An 18699-nucleotide genomic window follows, 5' to 3' on the forward strand; every position below is an offset into this window, starting at 1 on the left:
GTTAAATGTTTCTTCTGTTTTCTTTTTAAATTCCCAAGTAGGAGTTCTTGTAAGTCATTTGGTATTTTGCATATTAAAAAAGATTTAAATTTATTAATGTTTTAAACTTAGAAGTGAAATTGCTACTTAAAAGTATAGACAGATATATGATTATATTAATGTTTTAAACTTAGGACTGAAATTGCTATTTAAAAGTATATATATATAAAATTAGATTCATGACTCCAAAAGCTTGCTGACTGTTCATGATATTGAAATTTTAGATGTAATAAACAAGATTCAACACTATTAATATAAAAATTCATAAATGTATTTAGCAAATATTATTTAAGTAAAATTCTATTTATACTATTTCTTCCCCCTGTAAATGTGGAGAAAATTGAAATTTCCTCCTTAGATGAGATGGAGTTAAGTGAGATCAAAAGTGGAAGTAACTGCTTGGGAATAATCTAAAATATACTGTACTTTGGTTTGCTCGAGATGATTTTAGATTAAATTTATTATTTCATAGCAAAAAATTCTTAGGAAAATATGGAGGTCCTATAGGATTTTTTCTGTATTTTATTACTAACGCAGTTATTGTATATTCATGTAATATACCCTACTGCTTTTTTTAAACCAACCCCATTAATAAGATACATGCCTAATATATGTGCCCGAATATTCCTGGAACTGCAAACTTTTTTGTTTGTCAGATAGAAGGTAGTCAAATATGCTAGTACTACTGAACTTATAAGTTTGTACTACTCCTTGGACTATACATTTTGTGATCCATTGTAGTTTACCAATTCTAAGAGTCTTCCCCAGGTGTTTACTTGCTTCAGAGGATGTCATCTTCAGTACAGCATTTTGGCTTTAGGATACGTTTAATTCAATTTCTCAAACAATATATACTTTCTTCCTCCAGGAAGATTTAGCAAGAAATATGAAGTTATTAGTTAGTGTTCGTTGTCGATTACACTATAATTATTGGTTTCTCTCGTATTGTGGATGTGAGAGTTTACCTTTTTCATCTTGATTTTTATTTAGTTTTTCCACAGTGATAGCTTCTTTACAGTGCATTATTGGTGTTCTAACATTGAACACAAGACCCATCTGGGTATTTTTCTTGCTTTGCAACCATCTTTTCATTTTCCATTGTTGAAGAAGGTTCTACTGTACTGCTTGCACTCTTAATTGACAGTGGCTTGACTATGGCTGAAGCAGTCTGTGGTTTCCTCACCTTCAGCGTCTAAGGCCAAAGTCACATCCTCTTCAATCAGCATAGTTCTTTAAGCAAGTAAGGAATCTGAATTCTGACCCAGAGCCTTCATGTCTGGATTTTCTCTCACTGTTGTAGAGAAGAGATCTCCATATCTGATGGTGTGCAAGAAGCCTTCTTCCACTAATTAATACTGAACTAGTCATTGTGGAAGGCATGGATGGCCTTCCTTAAGGATAGGATCCCATGGACTTCTCTCCTTCCTTCTAGTTCACCTCTTTAAAATTGGATTGGATTTGGACATATTTCACAAAATTACTTGATTCTTTGGTATGTAATAACTGTTGGTAAAACTCCCTCAGTGTCCGGGTCACTTGATATAGTGCTTCAATTTTGGCCAAATCAAATAATTTCCTTATTATTTTAAAAGGGCTACTTCAGAAGGTTGTAGTTTAATAGCCTTATTCTCTGGAGCCAGAGTCAGTGAATTTGCAGCATTCTGCAGAGAACAGGACCTCTTCACTCTTACTCCTGGCAGTCTCCTGATGCTGACTCTCGGTCTTCTCTTATTGGCTAAGAATGTAAAGCCTCTTGAGGTGGGAATTTCTCTATCTCAGCTTTACAGCCTAATTGAAGTGATCTCTGTTATTAGCAAGGGTACCATAATAGTCATCAAACTTATCCTCTCTAGAGAGTTCCTCTCTTGAGGTGATTGGGGCAACTTGTTGGTCTTTTCCTTTTACAGTACATATGTAAGCTTGAATTTGGCGTTCGATTGGTTAGAAGTGACTTTGACCTTTGTAGTGCTTGAGTCTACCTTGTTTATGTTCTGATATTAGCCCTTGGGAACTACGCATCAGCCTAACTCCCAAAGACACAAATGCCTAGGCAAGCATTATTGTCAATGGGTGATGTATCAAAAGATAGACAAATTCAGTATTGGAGATATCATTATTATTATTATTATTACTTGATAAGCTACAACCCTAGTTGGAAAAGCAGGATGCTATAAGCAATATGATGGGTTCAATAAAGCCTGAACCTGTGAGTTTCCCTTGTACTTACTAAGTCTGTGCCTTGTACTTTGGTACGCTGGACCTAGGGCAGGGAAAATATTTTTTATTTGGTATATCATGTCATATTGAATTCCCTTGTACTAACCTTTACAAGAAAGAAACTCCTTGGGAACTACACAACACCACCCCAAAACCACATTTTTCCTGTCAATACCCCTTCCTTACTTGAAGTAGGTTATTTTTGTTCTCATCTTTTTCATTTTACTTGATCTGCCTCAGTATTTCTAGATATGAATTTAATGTTCCATGCAGGATCAACATTGAGCCTTGCCTTCTTTGTAGCCTTTTTTTACTTACCGTCATGTTAACGGTTTAGACACTCCCAGTTGGGATATCATGCTCTGGTTTATATCTGTTGCACACATTTCCATGCCAATGTACTTGTTAACTTGAGTGCATATTCACCATATATTTTTTAACAGGAATGCAAGTTCAACCTTGCCTTCTCCTGTATCTGTAAACTTGATTACTTCGCTTCTAATCAACCATGCTACAATTTTTCCAGCTTTAGAATTTGATGGTATTGGAAAAATCCTATCTCTACCTCAATAGGTCAAGATCAGCTTGGAGACCATAGTCATCCATTGAACCCGGGAAATGAAAACATTCCTTGACAAAGTTTCCCTGTAGTGGAGATAATAGGAAGTGAGATAGATATTTCCCAACTGTCAGCTCTTTTGCCAGGGTGATTGTGTCTCAAGAAGATTTACTGATCATGTCAGGAGATAAGGGCAAAACTTTCATTGAAACCAGTAAATCATTTGATTCTCTGTTGCAATTCTGAATAGCTCTTGACTTTAGACAATGAAGAGAATCCCTTTCAAGATTGAAATAGTGGAATCTGTGCATTTGTCCATTAGGAAGTATGGCTTTCTATCTTTGCATGACCTGATAAAATCAGATGAATTGGGACATGAGAATCAGCATTCAAGTTACAAGTAGTATTTTCAATTTGTCTTGTAAATAGTGTTAATTTTGGATGGTTGGTTTTAACATTTCAGCAGCCCGTAAGTCTTGCAAAACCATGGCCATAGTGGTAGCTGGGATACACTGGATCATTATATGGCTGAGGAAATATCTAAAAACTTGTTTTAAATAGTGGTAATAGCATCACTATTCAAGGTTGTCAGTACCTTGGACTGCTTACTTACTTGCATAAGCTGGATATTGTAGACTAGACTAATCTGACCATGAGGATTGATGTGAATGAGGAATTGATTTCTCTGATGGAGTACATTATCCGAAAATTGCCATCCTTGATCATGAAGTTGCCCAGATCTCCAGCCACTCTTGGTTTTATGCATTCTATTCAAGTAGATGTTACTACAGGTTCAACTTTCAAAGTCATGGGTAGCAAGAGGTTACCTCTGCTCCAACTCACAAGGTCATATTCAACAGTGATGATAGATATCTACCCAGTCTTGTACAAAGTTCTGATGGATCTGAAATGACGAGTGGGCCCCAGTTATCTTTTGATGAAAGGGCACTCACTAGTTCTTCTCTTGAAGTCCTGTATCTGTAGACTTTTTGAGTCGAGATTGGGGACTCGCTCTTGAGTCATCTTGCTGACTAGCATTAGAAATCTTTTCTTTGAGCAGAGGAAAATTGTGTTTTGATTATTACAAAGCTTGTCAGGAAGGAGCAAATCTGCCAAGTTGCTGAAAATGAAATAAAGATTTATGGAACCTCTTTTGTCAAACTCCCATTAATCATGCAATGAGGGTCCACGTCACATTCCTTCACTTACTGTCTCATGTTAAACAAAGAATTGGTTTCAGATGGTGGCTGATTAGGTCAGTTGATTACATTTGTCTTTCTGGCAGACAAAAGATTGTGGAACCAGGGAATATTGTAATCTGACATGAATATTAAGCATTTATATGATTGATGGGTTGTATGAAAAAATTAGTTTTTAGTTGTATAAAAGTTTTAAAAAGTATTTATGAATGCATTTTCAAAAGCATGAGTTTCTAGCAAACCATCTTGCAGCTTTGGTTTTGTATATTGCTTTTAATATGTGTGCCTTTTTAGAAGTTTAATTGTTGCACACAGATTATATCGATTATTTCTGTTTTCTGGATATTTTATTGTTTTGGCAAGAACCCATTTTTTCCATTTAGTGGAATGGTTAATTACTGTATTTGTTTCTGTGCTAATACAAATCCTTATTTTGCATAAGCTTTAAAGACCTGGGATATATTGTTATCAGAACATTTAAACCAAAGCTACGGATACCATACCATAAGTATCAAGCTGTCTGTAGTGTGAGGAGAGGGAACTGTATGAAAGAATTGGAGATTTGCCTGAGCTACCACCGTCGTGTTTTTTTTTTCATTGGAGGGTGTAATTAGGACTTTCTTTCCTTGGCATTTTCAAAGATTTTGCTCTGATACTGCTGTCTAATTTTTTTATTTTAGAATCTCATTTAAGTGATATTGACTTCAAAGTTACGTCTTTGAGTGTCAATTCTGTTCTGTTCAACTTTTAATGTTTTCTTTTTATCCCAACTATGTAACCAAATGTTTTTAGATTCTTGAAATTTGACAGAAACTGTTAAAATCTAATTTCAATAGGTCAGGAATAATGTAAATATTTAACAATAGACTAAATTTACAGTTTTAGTACATAGATAAGTCTCAGAATAATTTGTCATCTTATAAGTGGCATACAACTGACTTAAAATATTATTTATGCCAAAAAGTACAATTAATGTCACTTCAGTTGCTTGTGTTTCTCTAAAATAGAAAATAAATTTTCCAGAGAAAAGTAAATACTATGGAAAAATATAAAATTTTTTTAATGAGTGTCTCAGAGCAAATCTTTTGGATTTTACTCTGCTAAGTAATGATTTAGTACTTAAATTATTCATCTTATCTGTTTAGGTTATTCTCCCAGACATATTTCTTTGAAGAATGTCTTTACCTTCATGTCATGTATAAAGAAAGCAGGTGACAGAAGGCCTCTTTGAAGACTACTGAACACTTGCTTGTAGATGCCTTTAATGAGCTTCATCAACTTTGAGCAAGGTTATTAACCATAAGGATTTTCAAATTCAAGTATGGCAATTGCTCTTAAATTCATATTTGAGTTAATGATTGACTGTTTTCCAACCTAAATGTGGAGGGGATGGAGAGCATTTTAAAGGTGTCATGAATAATATAATCATTATACAGGAAGTTACTACTGTACATTATAAAGTTTAATTTCATCATTCTGTGGTATGTACATTTATTTGATTTCAATTTGTTCCTGTACAAGGCTGGAAACTGCTGTTAAAATTTATAATTAGGTGTCGAGTTACTAGCAGGAAGCCCCGTCTCCCATGCTGGGGCTTACTGAGCAGCCACTTTGACTTCAGCTGCGTAGTTGTACAGGTATACTGTAGTCTCAGTATTCCAAACTTGACATTAAATTTTCTCTTCCTACTGTCAGACTGTTTCATTGCTATGTGCTAGTGATATGGAGAAACCACGAGTAATCGTGTGATCTTGTTACAGTCATCTCCCTATGAAGAATGTAAGGAATGGTTGTCTTCCTAGTGGGAGGAGTAAAGCAGGAGGAAGCAATGGTTGTCTTCCCAGTGGGAGGAGAAAGAAGGTGGCCAAGTAAGATTCAACATAATAACATTCACTGCAAGTTTTAACTTTTGAAATTCCACCGATTCAATTACCCGAGTAGGAAGATAATTTGACAATTTGGTCACAACTGAAATGAAACTTCTAGAATACTGGGTAGTATTGAGCCTCATGATGGAGAAGGCTGACTAATAGAATTAACTGCATACCTAGTAATACGAACAGGATGGTACTGTCTGGGAAGATCTGAATGTAAAGAATGGTCAGAATTATGAAAAATCTTATGCAACATGCATAATGAACTAATTGAAGTTAAGCGCGAGAGATTAATATCTAGATCAGGTATAAGATATTTTGATAGACCATAAGTTCCTGTCCAATAAATTAAGATGAGATTCAGTAACTAACTATGAACCGGAGAACAATACTCAAAACAAAGCAGAATGAAAAAATTAAAGCACTTCTTCAGAATAGATTGATCACCAAAAATCTTAAATGACTTTCTCAATAGGCCACTTTTTGTGCAAATGAAGAAGAGACAGAAGAAATGTTTCCCAAAAGAACTCTTTTGACTGTTGGTGTACATTTTCCGGTTAGTACTTGCTTGCGTTCACCAATCAATGAATATTCACCAGTCCCTGAAACTTCATATGTGTGGATGTGGTATGACACAATGACACGCACTCATCCTCTACTTAATGAGTGGGGGGGGGGAGTGCCTAGGAAGCTAGTGGCCAAGATGCAGTACCTTAGGGCATAGGATTGGATGGTACAGGTCCTTTGAGACGGATACTGTCTCCCATTTACTGGCTGTCGTCATCCTCTCCTTCAGAGTCCAATGGTGACGTTGTTGTACCAACCGAACTCACAAAAAAACCTGATTCTTCCGGCTGAAGTACAAAAGATAATGGAAAAGGGCACAATATAAGTGTTCCTAGATGGGTCTCAAAGTATCTACAATTTACTATTCCTTGTAGAAAAGTTGACTGGGTTCTGGAGACCTCTTTGTCTTGAACAAGTTTTTACTAAAAATTTCATTGAAGATGGAAACGCCCATCTGGAAGAACAATTTTATGCTCACTCTGGACCTGAGAGACTCATACAGTATGTGCAGAGGCCTGATCCATCACTCGTCAAGAAAATTCCTCTGCTTTATCCCAGAGTGAAAGGTCTGCCAATTCAAAATACTATGCTTCGGACTGTCAACTGCCCCCCAAGTCCTCCCAAAATTCCCTTGAGTATTCACAATCATATCTGCCTAGGCATATGCTAATGGGATCCAGCTCCTGATGTACTTAGATGACTAGCTGATCCTATCATCCTCCCTGAGTCAACTCCTTTAACATCAGGACAAACTTCTCTCCTGTTGTCACGATCTGGGGATTGTGATAAATCTGGATCAGATCAAAAGAATCCAAAGGGGTTTGTGCTCTTTTCTACACCATCGACATCTACCAGCACGCTATTGGAAAGTTACTGGGATATATGTCAACATTAGAGAAACTCGTCCCACACAGCCATCTGCATCAGCAGTCACTTCAGTGGTGTCTGAAGAGACTGATCACCAATCAGCTACCCATCCCATCAGTGAATTCCCATAAAACAGGAAGCGGGGTCCAATCTACATTGATGGCTGAGAAACAAGAATATCTTGAAGGGGACTCCTCCAGAGCTACTTCTTTTTTTTGGACGTGACAAAGAATGTTTGGCACTTATTTAAGGGACAAATTTGTCACAGGTCTCAAGAGAAGAAAAGCATGCATGGCAACTTTCTGGAACTGAAGGCAGCACTTTTGGCGCTGTTGTCATTCCATCAGGACCTGATAGGTCATTGAGTAGAGTTGATGATCGACAACACTATAATAGTGGCATACAGTACATCAACAAGCAAGGAGGTAGTGTTTCACAGCACCTTGCAAGTTAGCAATGTAAGCTCACGGATGGACACTGGACAACGCAGTTGGCAGTTGACCTATCGGTGACACATTAAGTTTTCCGTGGCAAGTGATTGGATCAGAGTGATGCGGTTCCCTAATGGTCGACCTCATCGTGACTAGATTCAATAAGAAGCTCCCGATCTGCTGTTCACCAGTTCTGGATCAGGGAGTGGCATTAGAGGTCACATTTCAGTATCTATGGAAGGGCCTCACCAATTTTGCTTTTACATAACTTTTCCTGATTTGACGGGTGGTAAACAGGATTCCATCTACCTTGAACTTCAAGATGGTATCCTGACTTTCTAAGGCTTCTGATCAAGATTCCAAGAGTGTTATCCCATTTGTTCCAACTTGCTTGGCCAGCCCTACCTGCGAAAGCTTGGTGGCTATGACTTAAGGGGACTGCCCACCATGGTGTTTTGACATAACAACTTTCAGAAATCAAAAATCGTTTTATTGCTTCTATGTATGCGTAAACATATCGTACATACTCCCCAGAAGTTTCAGCCAATTATTTTTACAAATAATGAAGATATAGCGGTCTTTAAATGATGACGTCATCCTTACTGTGTTGTCTGCATGACTGAGTTTGACAAAATTGTCTTTGTGTTATTTTTGCATATTTATAGCAATTTTTCACTTGTTTCGAGATATCGTACGTCTGGCAGAAATGGAAGGCATTGATAGAGCATAGTTGAACGAAATCTACTCCTACGAGAACAGAAGCCAAAGTTTCCAAAGATGTATAGAAGTTATAATGCATGCGTTTGTTTACTCGAAGTTCGTATGTACATTGTGTTTTCACAACGTCCTCGGGAACTTTATAGCAAGGCCAATGTTACTTAAGGTCATAAAAAGAACAAATAGTCAATCATTTTTCCAAATAATGAAGATATAGCGGTCTTTAATTGATGACGTCATCCTTACTGCGTCGTCTGCATGACTGAGTTTGACAGACTTGTAGTTCTCTCTCTCTCTCTCTCTCTCTCTCTCTCTCTCTCTCTCTCTCTCTCTCTCTCTCTCTCTCTCTCTCTCTCTCTCTCTCTCTCTCTCTCTCTCTCAAATTATTTAAAACTGCCATTTATACAAATACTATAATAACAATGTTCAACTCTCATAGAATCAAATAATAGTTGATCTCTCTCTCTCTCTCTCTCTCTCTCTCTCTCTCTCTCTCTCTCTCTCTCTCTCTCTCTCTCTCTCTCTCTCAAATTATTTAAAACTGCCATTTATACAAATACTATAATAACAATGTTCAACTCTCATAGAATCAAATAATAGTTGATCTCTCTCTCTCTCTCTCTCTCTCTCTCTCTCTCTCAATTTGAACTGCCATCTATATGAACCAAATGCTATCACTCCAAAATTAAATTCATGATCTCTCTCTCTCTCTCTCTCTCTCTCTCTCTCTCTCTCTCTCTCTCTCTCTCTCTCTCTCTCTCTCTCTCATGTTTCGAAATCTCGTGCTTCTGGTAGAAATGAAAGGCATTGGTAGAGGGTAGGTAAATGAAAACTACCAGCTACAAGAACATCAGCAAAGTTTCCAAAGACATATAGAAATTATAATGCATGTGTTTATTTACTTGAAGTTCGTACAGTATGTAGATTGTGCTTTCACAACGTCCTCTGGAACTTTATAGCAATGCCAATGTTACATAAGGTGATAGAAAGAACAAAAAGTAAGTGGAGAAAAAGAAAAAAGAACCAAGAAAGAGGGAAACATGAATAAGAGTACAAAGCTGAAACCTGCTAACTAAAACACTGGCAACAATGAGAGATCGCTGGCAACTCGTAACATAGGAATTGTAAACTGAGGGTTCAAATACCTCGTTTAGGGTGCTTTAATGTAGGAATAAACAATAAAAGTTATCATAATAATATTATCTTGATTTCTTTAAGAAAAGAAGTGAAAATTTGTTGCAAATCTTTGGGAGCTCATAACTCAAAAACATACTTATTCACACTTAGGTACATTTTTTCTCACTTATTTGTTGTTCGACAATAGAGAGAAAGATATTGAAAAGAAGAATAAAAATCCCACAATTCTCTGTCAAAATTTTTTTTTTTTCATTTTACATTATTTTCACGATTATTTTCCGTTCAGACGGAAAAAAATAAAAATTCATAAAAAAAAAAAAAACAGAAAGGAAAATCACAAATCCGTCTACCAGAATTGTAATTGATTTTTTTTTTTAAATCATGATTTTTGCTAATAAATCCAAAAGTTTTTGATCAAATTATTTGAAATTTTTATATTATGAAGGTACTGTATTATGTACTGTATGTCTAAAAATATATAGAAATGGTGTCATTTTGATCATTAGAAAAAAAATGGCGGACGGTCCCCTTAAGGGGACCGTCAGTCATGTCCACCATTATTTTTTCTAATGATCCAAAATACATAATTTCCATATGTTTTTAGACATATATGATACCTTGATCATATAAAAATTTCAAGTCATTTGATCAAAACCTCTTTGATTTATTAGCAAAAATCATCATTTAAAAAAAATTATGGTACATTTTCCCCCACTAATACAACACCAATTGTAAATCTTATACCATAAAAACTACTTTATAAACTGAACAATTCTGTTAAGACGGAATTTTGATTTTCTTTCTTTTTTTTTTTTACGAATTTTTATTTTTATCCCTCGTCTAGATGCAAAATAATCGTCAAAAAGAAAGTAAAAATAAAATCAAATTTCTGTCTCACAAAATTGTGGAATTTTTATTCCTCTTTTCAATGATATCATTCTCTCTAATATCAAACAATAAATAGGTGAGAAATTATTTTATTTTTTTTTATGAATTTTTATTTTTTTCCCTCGTCTAGACGCAAAATAATCGTGAAAAAGAAAGTAAAAATAAAATAAAAATTCTGTCTCCAAAATTGTGGAATTTTTATTCCTCTTTTCAATGATATCTTTCTTTCTAATATAAAACAATAAATAAGTGAGAAAAATGTACCTAAGTGTGAATAAGTATGTTTTTGAGTTATGAGCTCCCAATGATTTGCAACAAATTTTCTCTTCTTTTCTTAAAGAAATCAAGATAACATTATTATGAAAACTTTTACGGTTTATTCCTACATAAACGCACCCTAAACGAGGTATTTAAACCCTCAGTTTACTATTGCTATACCATGAGTTGTCAGCGATCTCATTGTTGCCAGTGTTTTAGTTAGCAAGTTTCAGCTTTGTGCTCTTATTCCTGTTTCCCTCTCTTCTTGGTTCTTTTTTCCTGCTCTCTGCTTAATTTTTGTTCTTTCTATGACCTTAGGTAACTTTGGCCTTGCTATAAAGTCCCCTGAAGACGTTGTGAAAACAAAATGTACATACAAACTTCAAGTAAACAAACACACGCATAATAACTTCTATACGTCTTTGGAAACTCTGGCAGCTGTTCTCGTAGCTGGTAGTTTTCATTCACCTACCCTCTACCAATGCCTTCCAATTCTGCCAGAAGTATAGGATTTCGAAACATAAGTGAAAAAATTGCTATACAGTATATTAAAAAATAAACCCACAAAGACAATTCTATCAAACTCAGTCATGCAGACGACACAGTAAGGATGACGTCATCATTGAAAGACGCTATATCTTAGTTATTTGTAAAAATAATTGGCTGAAACTCCTGGAGAGCATGTACGATATGTTTACGCATACATAGAAGCAATAAAACTATTTTCGATTTCTGAAAGTTTGTATGTCAAAACACCATGGGGGACGGTCCCCTTATAGTAAGAGCTCCTGCATAGAGACAAGCTATTATAAACAAACAAACTGCGGAGGCACCACAATTCAAGTGACATCAATGTCACTAAACAAGTGGGGGCTATCCAGCATCTCTGAGCAAAAGTAGATGTTTAGATACCTTCAAAATCCTCCACAACTGTCTACCAGGCAAAATGGGCCATCTTCTGTGATTGATGCTGTAGAAGAGGTACTTTTCGTTTTAGAGCCTCTATTTAATCGATTGCAGACTCCCATATTTTTCTACTTAGAGAGAAGCTTCTCTCAATTTCAGCGGTAAAAGGCTATCGTGCATCCTTGAGCCAAGTTTTTAGACAGGAGTAAACCGGGGAATTAGCAATGCTCATAAAATAATTTGAGCAGTTTTGATCATATTTGTAAGGTCCCTGAAGAGGACCCACAAACTTTCATGTAGATGTCCGACAAGGACGGTCTTCTTATTAGCTAGGGCTTCAACGAACAGAGTGCAAGAGCTGCACAGCTTATCATATCTACTTAGTTATTCTGAAGGATGGAGAAAGGTTTTGCTCTCCGTTTCAAAGTTCAGCAAATTCAGAATCCAGCTGTAAACAATACTAGGTTAGCATTTTTTGCCATCTCCTCATTTAAGGAAGCAACTAAAAAATTGACAATCTGGAATTTGTACTTCTTTGCCCTGTGAGGACATAAGAATGTGTCACCTGAAATAAACTCAACCCTTCAGACAATGACAGAACCTCTTCATCTGATCTGGCAGGCTTAAAAAGATCTCCAAAAATAGCATCTCCATCTGACTTTGCAAGATGATTAACATAGCACGAACCAAAGCAGCAAGTGAGCTAGAAGAACTGGCACAGGCTCGTGCTCACGAGGTCAGAGGATTGGGTGCGGCATTACCCTTTTGGAAGAAGCGTGATTTTTCTCCCTCGGTTTTGACAGCAAGATCCCGACTTCTGACTACAGAAACTTGCCACTGCAGCTCTTCTTTGGTTAACTCTTTGAAGGGCAAACAAAAGACTGGCGACATTTGTACTTGAGGGTAATTGTCCAAGGCAGTAAACTCCCCTGTTTCCCCCAGAGAAACAGGGAGACCTACATTTAAAGATGATCTCTTAGTGTCCAGTTTTGGATATCCCGGCTGTTGAGCTTGCTCATGCTGAAGCTCTCTGAATATCAGATGAGAAGTGCCCTGTTGCACCATGGAAGCGTTCTGTTATACCATCGCCCTCATTGCTGCTCATGAGCATTGATTCCCATGCCAAGGACTTTGTCTCCGAGTTCTTTACATATTTCTCTGGGAATGAGGGAAGCAGTTTCTCTGGCTATTCTCTGGCTATAGCCCAGTTAATCTTCTTGCTTTGGCTAAATCAGTGAAGTGCACTCTTGTATCTCTTTGAACTTCGGTCCCGAAAGACCTTATCCCACATCGGCTAGAAGTGTGTAAGGTTTAATGAGCACCATCAACACAGAAAGCATGAAACTCAGAGAAAAGAGGCTTCAACTGTGTGTGAAGTCTACAGGTTCACAAGATCGATCAAAGTGCGACCAAGAGGCTTGGCAATAGTGTATAACCCTCTGCCATGAGTGGGGGCCCTCAATCACAGGTATGCAACCCTCAGCTGCGAGAACGAGATCCTCAGGAGCATGCACCGTTCAACTTTGTCTAATTTTCACCACAGGAGCAGCCACCTCGGAATAGTCCACACTAAGAAGAGGAGACATTTGGAGGATACGCCTTTTGAAGCTGTCTATGAAAAGAAAACTAAGAAGAAAACGACTCTATTGAGAGAATAATCGGTTCCTTTCCCTTCTTTTCTGAGGGTTGTGATATACCACAAGAAGGAGCATCAACTCAAAAACTTGTCAAGAGTTACTGGCTGTTCCCATTAAGGTCTATAAAGAGGTGTCACGCCCTAAAATGGTAAAATGCCCTTCAGAGTTATGAATTGTTCCTTTACAAGTCAAGAAAGGGCAGCTACAGCCTGAGGATCCTAGACTAAAGCTCCTGAGGTTTACAGGTGAATATAGGCTTTCTTCGATAGAGATCTAGAGATCATGTATTGGAAAGTGTCAAACTCAATCCAAGAAGTATCGCCATCAAAATAAACAGAAGAACCATCACCACGATCTTTTAAGGACCGTGAGTCCCCAGGAGAGATGGAACCTAATCCTGCCAAAGGTCCTGTGACCTCTCACCTCTTTCCATTTTAAAGGGTAACGAAAGTTAGCTTTAAGAAAGACGTCACTTCCAAGGTAAAGAATAATTGGGCGCTTCTACAAGAGACTACGGTCTCGGGATTGGGCATCTCCTTTGAAGATGGCGTGACTTGACTCCCCCGAGCCCACTGAGACTTCCCATGTCACTGATTCACAGGGACCTGATGATGTGAGATCCTTATTCGACCTCTACCAAGTCTAAGTTGTCTTATTTCCTTAGGAAAATTTTGTATTCCAGTGTTACAGAACCAGCTTCAACCTCAGCTTTGGTGGGACAATCCTTGTCATTTACAATTTTAATAATACAGTATAATTTATTATTTTTACATTCTCCTCTCCATTGACTAGTGATGTCAAGGGGATAATGATTTAGTTTTGGCTTTGAGACTGAAAAAACAAAGGATCTTCAGCATAAGTACTCTAAGGTTATTGTTATTAACTTCGCCACTGTTTCAATACTTTAATAGATGCCTTAGCCTATTAAAAAGGAAAGAAAATTGGAGCTTTTTAGTGTTGAGGTAAACATTGGTATAGAATAAAGCTTCAAGAGAGAAGGGCTATGAACATCGGATGGGTATAGAAATGATAAATTTTATTACTAAAATTCCCTTACTCACTTGAAACTCATATTAATAAACAGTACCTATAATGAAAAGCAAAAAGAATCTGTACTGGACGAGAGAATTTTTTGTGATTGTGTTTTACTTTAATTTGTATGGTGTACCAATATGATAACAGAAACCAACAATTTTAAGCTTATGCAAAATACAGTTTTTGTATTCGAGAAATATTTGATTGTTCATGGAGGAAAATAAAATTTTTGGGGAGGTGCTGTGTGATCTCATGTGAAAAGCTAGAACAGGGGATCCAATATGACCTAATTACCAAAGATATTTTCTTTCTTCTGCTCTAGGGGGCAGTGTTTCAATGTGCAAAACATGGATTCAGTATGTATAAGGGAGACCCTCAAGTTCAGGTGCTATTGAACTTGGCATAGCACCTCCAATTCTGAAAGTCTGGCTATTAAATACATGTCTTCACCGAGAAGCATCACTGCTGCTGGAGACAATGCTACCTGTGCACTAAATTGCACCCGGCTGCTGTCTTTCATACTTAATTGTCCCACACCCTTGCATGAGACTTGGCAGGATAAAGGGGCCTTGAGATCACACACCATCTCCCCAAAAATAATTCTTTGAGATCAGTGTGGTCTCGGAGGACTAATGCCACTTCAATAACTTAGTAGACTCATACACCCGTTGAAATACTACTGCTAGAGAGTTATTGGGTCCTTTGACTGGCTAGACAGTACTACATTGGATCCTTCTCTCTGGTTATGGTTCACTTTCCCTTTGCCTACACATACACCGAATAGTCTGGCCTATTCTTTACAGATTCTCCTCTGTCCTCATACACCCTACAACACTGAGATTACCAAACAATTCCTCTTCACCCAAGGGGTTAACTACTGCACTGTAATTGTTCAGTGGCTACTTTCCTCTTGGTAAGGGTAGAAGAGACTCTTTAGCTATGGTCAGCAGCTCTTCTAGGAGGACACTCCAAAATCAAACCATTGTTCTCTAGTCATAAGTAGTGCCATAGCCTCTTTACCATGGTCTTTCACTGTCTTGGGTTAGAGTTCTCTTGCTTGATGGCACACTAGAGCACACTATTCTATCCAATATCTCTTCCTCTTGCTTTATTAAAGCTTTTATAATTTATATAGGAAATATTTATTTTAATGTTGTTGCTGTTCCTAAAATATTTTATTTTTCCTTGTTTCTTTTCCTCACTGGGCCATTTTCCCTGTTGGGGCCCCTGGGCTTGTGGCATCCTGCTTTTCCAACTAGGGTTGTGGCTTGGCAAATATTAATAATAATAATAATAATAATAATAAAAATGTAACCGTCTATGGCCAAGCAAAAAACTTAATCATGTACTGTATGTATAGATGAGAAGAAAACTAACAAGTTTGACACTCCTCTCATTTCTGGAAAAAGGAGGGATGCCTGCTGTCATTATGCTTCTGTTGAAGGGCCTGGGTGATGTGGCCCTTCCTCTATCTGGTTTCCCCTCGTGGGAGTCCAGTCCCGAACGAGCTTGGTACCACGCATACATATTGCAGCACCGGGATTTGTTTCAGGCAGTGTTTTATAATCATCCTATATCCAGACCAACCCGTAAAGCTCTGGATAGTTTTTCTCACATTGTGGGTTTTAGGGATGGAGAGAGGATCAGCTTTTTTAATAAGGGTGGTTATTAGAATATGGGTAGCCCCTGTTGAAATGGACTTGTTGGTCTGGGTATTTTGGAATAGACTACTTTTTTATATGTGGATCTCTGCAGGTGTAATTGCAGGCTAGACACTGGGAAGAGGTTACTAACTCCTAATTTTAAGGCTGTAATAAAAAGACCCTCTGAAGAGGGTTTTCCATTCTGGCTAAAGACAGAAAATCTATAGTCAGAATTTGGATGCTACCCAGAATGTTGGTAATAAACTCCTGATCTCTCCAAAAGGCTGCAAGGTCACAGACTTTTGCTCTTGAGACTAAAGCTATCAAAATTATTGTTTTCTTTGAGGGAAGTAGAGGAATTGTCTAATCTGGGCAAAAATTTAATAATTCTATCCAGAGACCAAGATACTGCAAGGATTGGTGGAGATAGTTGATGTAGGACAAAGGACTAGGTAATCTTATGAAACATGTCCAAGTCCAAATCCATGCCAAAAGCCTATTCAAAAGGTTCTGTCATTGCCAATATGTATAACAAAATTGTTGATGACAACCTTGCTATCCTCAAAGACGTGGGCCATAAAGGAAACCGAAAACTCCAGTGTTATCTGATGTAGTGACCTGTTCCTCAGAAAGGCCATCCATGCCTACCACACTGACTGGTACTTTCCAATCAATGAAGACCTTTAGCAGCTCACCAAATATGTCATAGTGTGAGCTGAGAAGTCCCAACTGTATATGGGTCAGAAAGGAGGAAGTGGAGATAATCCATCTCCCTACTTTCTGAAACAGCTGCACCAAGTAAAGCAGGTGTAATCTTGATCTCAGACACTGGAGCATTAGAAACCCTGAGCTGTTCAGCCAAAGTGTAGCTAAAAGCACAGCTGACCTGGGAAAGTCTTGAAGGATATCCAAAGCCTTCAAAATCAAACTTCAAAAGAAACTAAATTGATGCCCATCTATTCCAATCCAGAGTATTAGAAACCATGAGCTGTTCTGCCTAAGAGTAGCTAAAAGCACAGCTGACCCGGGAAAGTCTTGAAGGATATCCAAAGCCTTCAAAATCAAACTTCAAAAGAAACTAAATTGATGCCCATCTATTCCAATCCAGAGTATTAGAAACCATGAGCTGTTTTGCCTAAGAGTAGCTAAAAGCACAGCTGACCCAGGAAAGTCTTGAAGGATATCCAAAGCCTTCAAAATCAAACTTCAAAAGAAACTAAATTGATGCCCATCTGTTCCAATCCAGATTCAAGGCATCTATTGCCACTGCTTAGATTCCACATTCATAGCTACTTATAGCAGAAGCTTGTGGTTTTCTTTTATTTCAAAGAGGTGTTTTTGGAGATCCAGAACCAACTCTAGGATATGGAAAGACCTCAGAACCAAGATCCAATCCATATACAGGACTGCCTGTCTGGACAGGGCCTCCACTACTACATTAAGAGACCCAGACAAATGAAATGGGTAGTCACTGCATTAAGAATTCTCAAGCATGATCCTCCACTCCTAAGGCAACAGAATGATGCATAATTTTCTATTAAAATCTTGATGGTATGAGAATTCCTTCTTGGACGAAGTCTCTTCAACGTCAAGAACACCGCCATCAGTTCCAACACATTTTTGCAAAATGCTGATACTGATAGGACAATTTCCCAAACCCATAGGTCTCCTCTGAATAAGCTCATCGAACCTGACTGTGCTATGTCTGTATGAGGGATCATGGAAATCAGTGAGGGCCCAATGGGACCAAAATGGAAAGGACCTATGTTGTGGTCTATGGCCTGAGAATTCTATAACAGTACCTGGACAACTGAGTCTGGATGTCTCGATAATCTTTCCAAGCAGTTCTCCATGCCAAATTGAGGTCCTTCAGCCTGGTCTATTGAGTTGACTATTGAGCAAAATTGAGGTCCTTCAGCCTGGTCTATTGGGTCGGCTATTGAGACAAACTGAGGAAGGCCCAAGACACCTTCTCCAGTTGCCATTTGGAGAAGCATCTTAAAAGAATGAATATGACCTTCCTTATAATTCTTTGCCGAGTTGTTTTTACCAGGCTTACTGTGGCTTTTTACGTATTACATTGAAGATGTAGCCACGGAGATCCTCCTTAAGAATAGTTTTCATTTAGTTAAGTTGATCAGGATTCCTAGACCCTGAAGAACTTGCAACACTTGATTTGTTTACCAGAGGTATAATTCCTTCATCTCTGCCCAAATCAGCCAGTTGTCTAAATAGGCAATGACCTGAACTCCCTGCAGCCATAGGGTGTTTAATCACTAGCATTGTTAGTTTTTTAACACACTTGTATCTTTTAGATCTATAGTACAGGTCAAAGCCCCTCAGTGTAGCTTGAACATTAAATTATGCAACCCCTCATTATGTCGTGCTATTACTAGGAATAGTGGATAACTAATCACAACTTGATTCCTGTAACTGTATTTAACAGTACAGTATACAGTACAAGATTCCTCACTTCACAGGAGCCAAAACAGTTTTTCTGACAGTGACTGCAGTAAAGGTAGCGGCTGGGTGTAAGTTAGTATGTAGGTAGCATTGTCTCCACCAGCGGTGCTGGTTCTTGGTGATGATCGGCAGACAATTTTAGCATTGGGGTGCTATGCTGAGTTCAATAGTGCCTGAACCCGAGGGACTTTTTTATACACACTGAGTCGGTGCTTTGCATGTTGATACATTGTCCTAGAGCAGGGAAGACAATATTTCATTG

At 37.8% G+C, this 18699-nt stretch overlaps 1 protein-coding gene across 14 annotated transcripts in view; it reads left to right on the plus strand.

The window, feature by feature from the left end:
* Positions 1 to 18699, plus strand: part of Graf (GTPase regulator associated with FAK) — a 279938-nt gene that overhangs the window by 230108 nt on the left and 31131 nt on the right. The gene's annotated exons all lie outside the window — the stretch shown is intronic.

The sequence above is a fragment of the Palaemon carinicauda genome, chromosome 42 (genome assembly GCF_036898095.1).
Source record: "Palaemon carinicauda isolate YSFRI2023 chromosome 42, ASM3689809v2, whole genome shotgun sequence".
Lineage (NCBI taxonomy): Eukaryota > Metazoa > Arthropoda > Malacostraca > Decapoda > Palaemonidae > Palaemon > Palaemon carinicauda.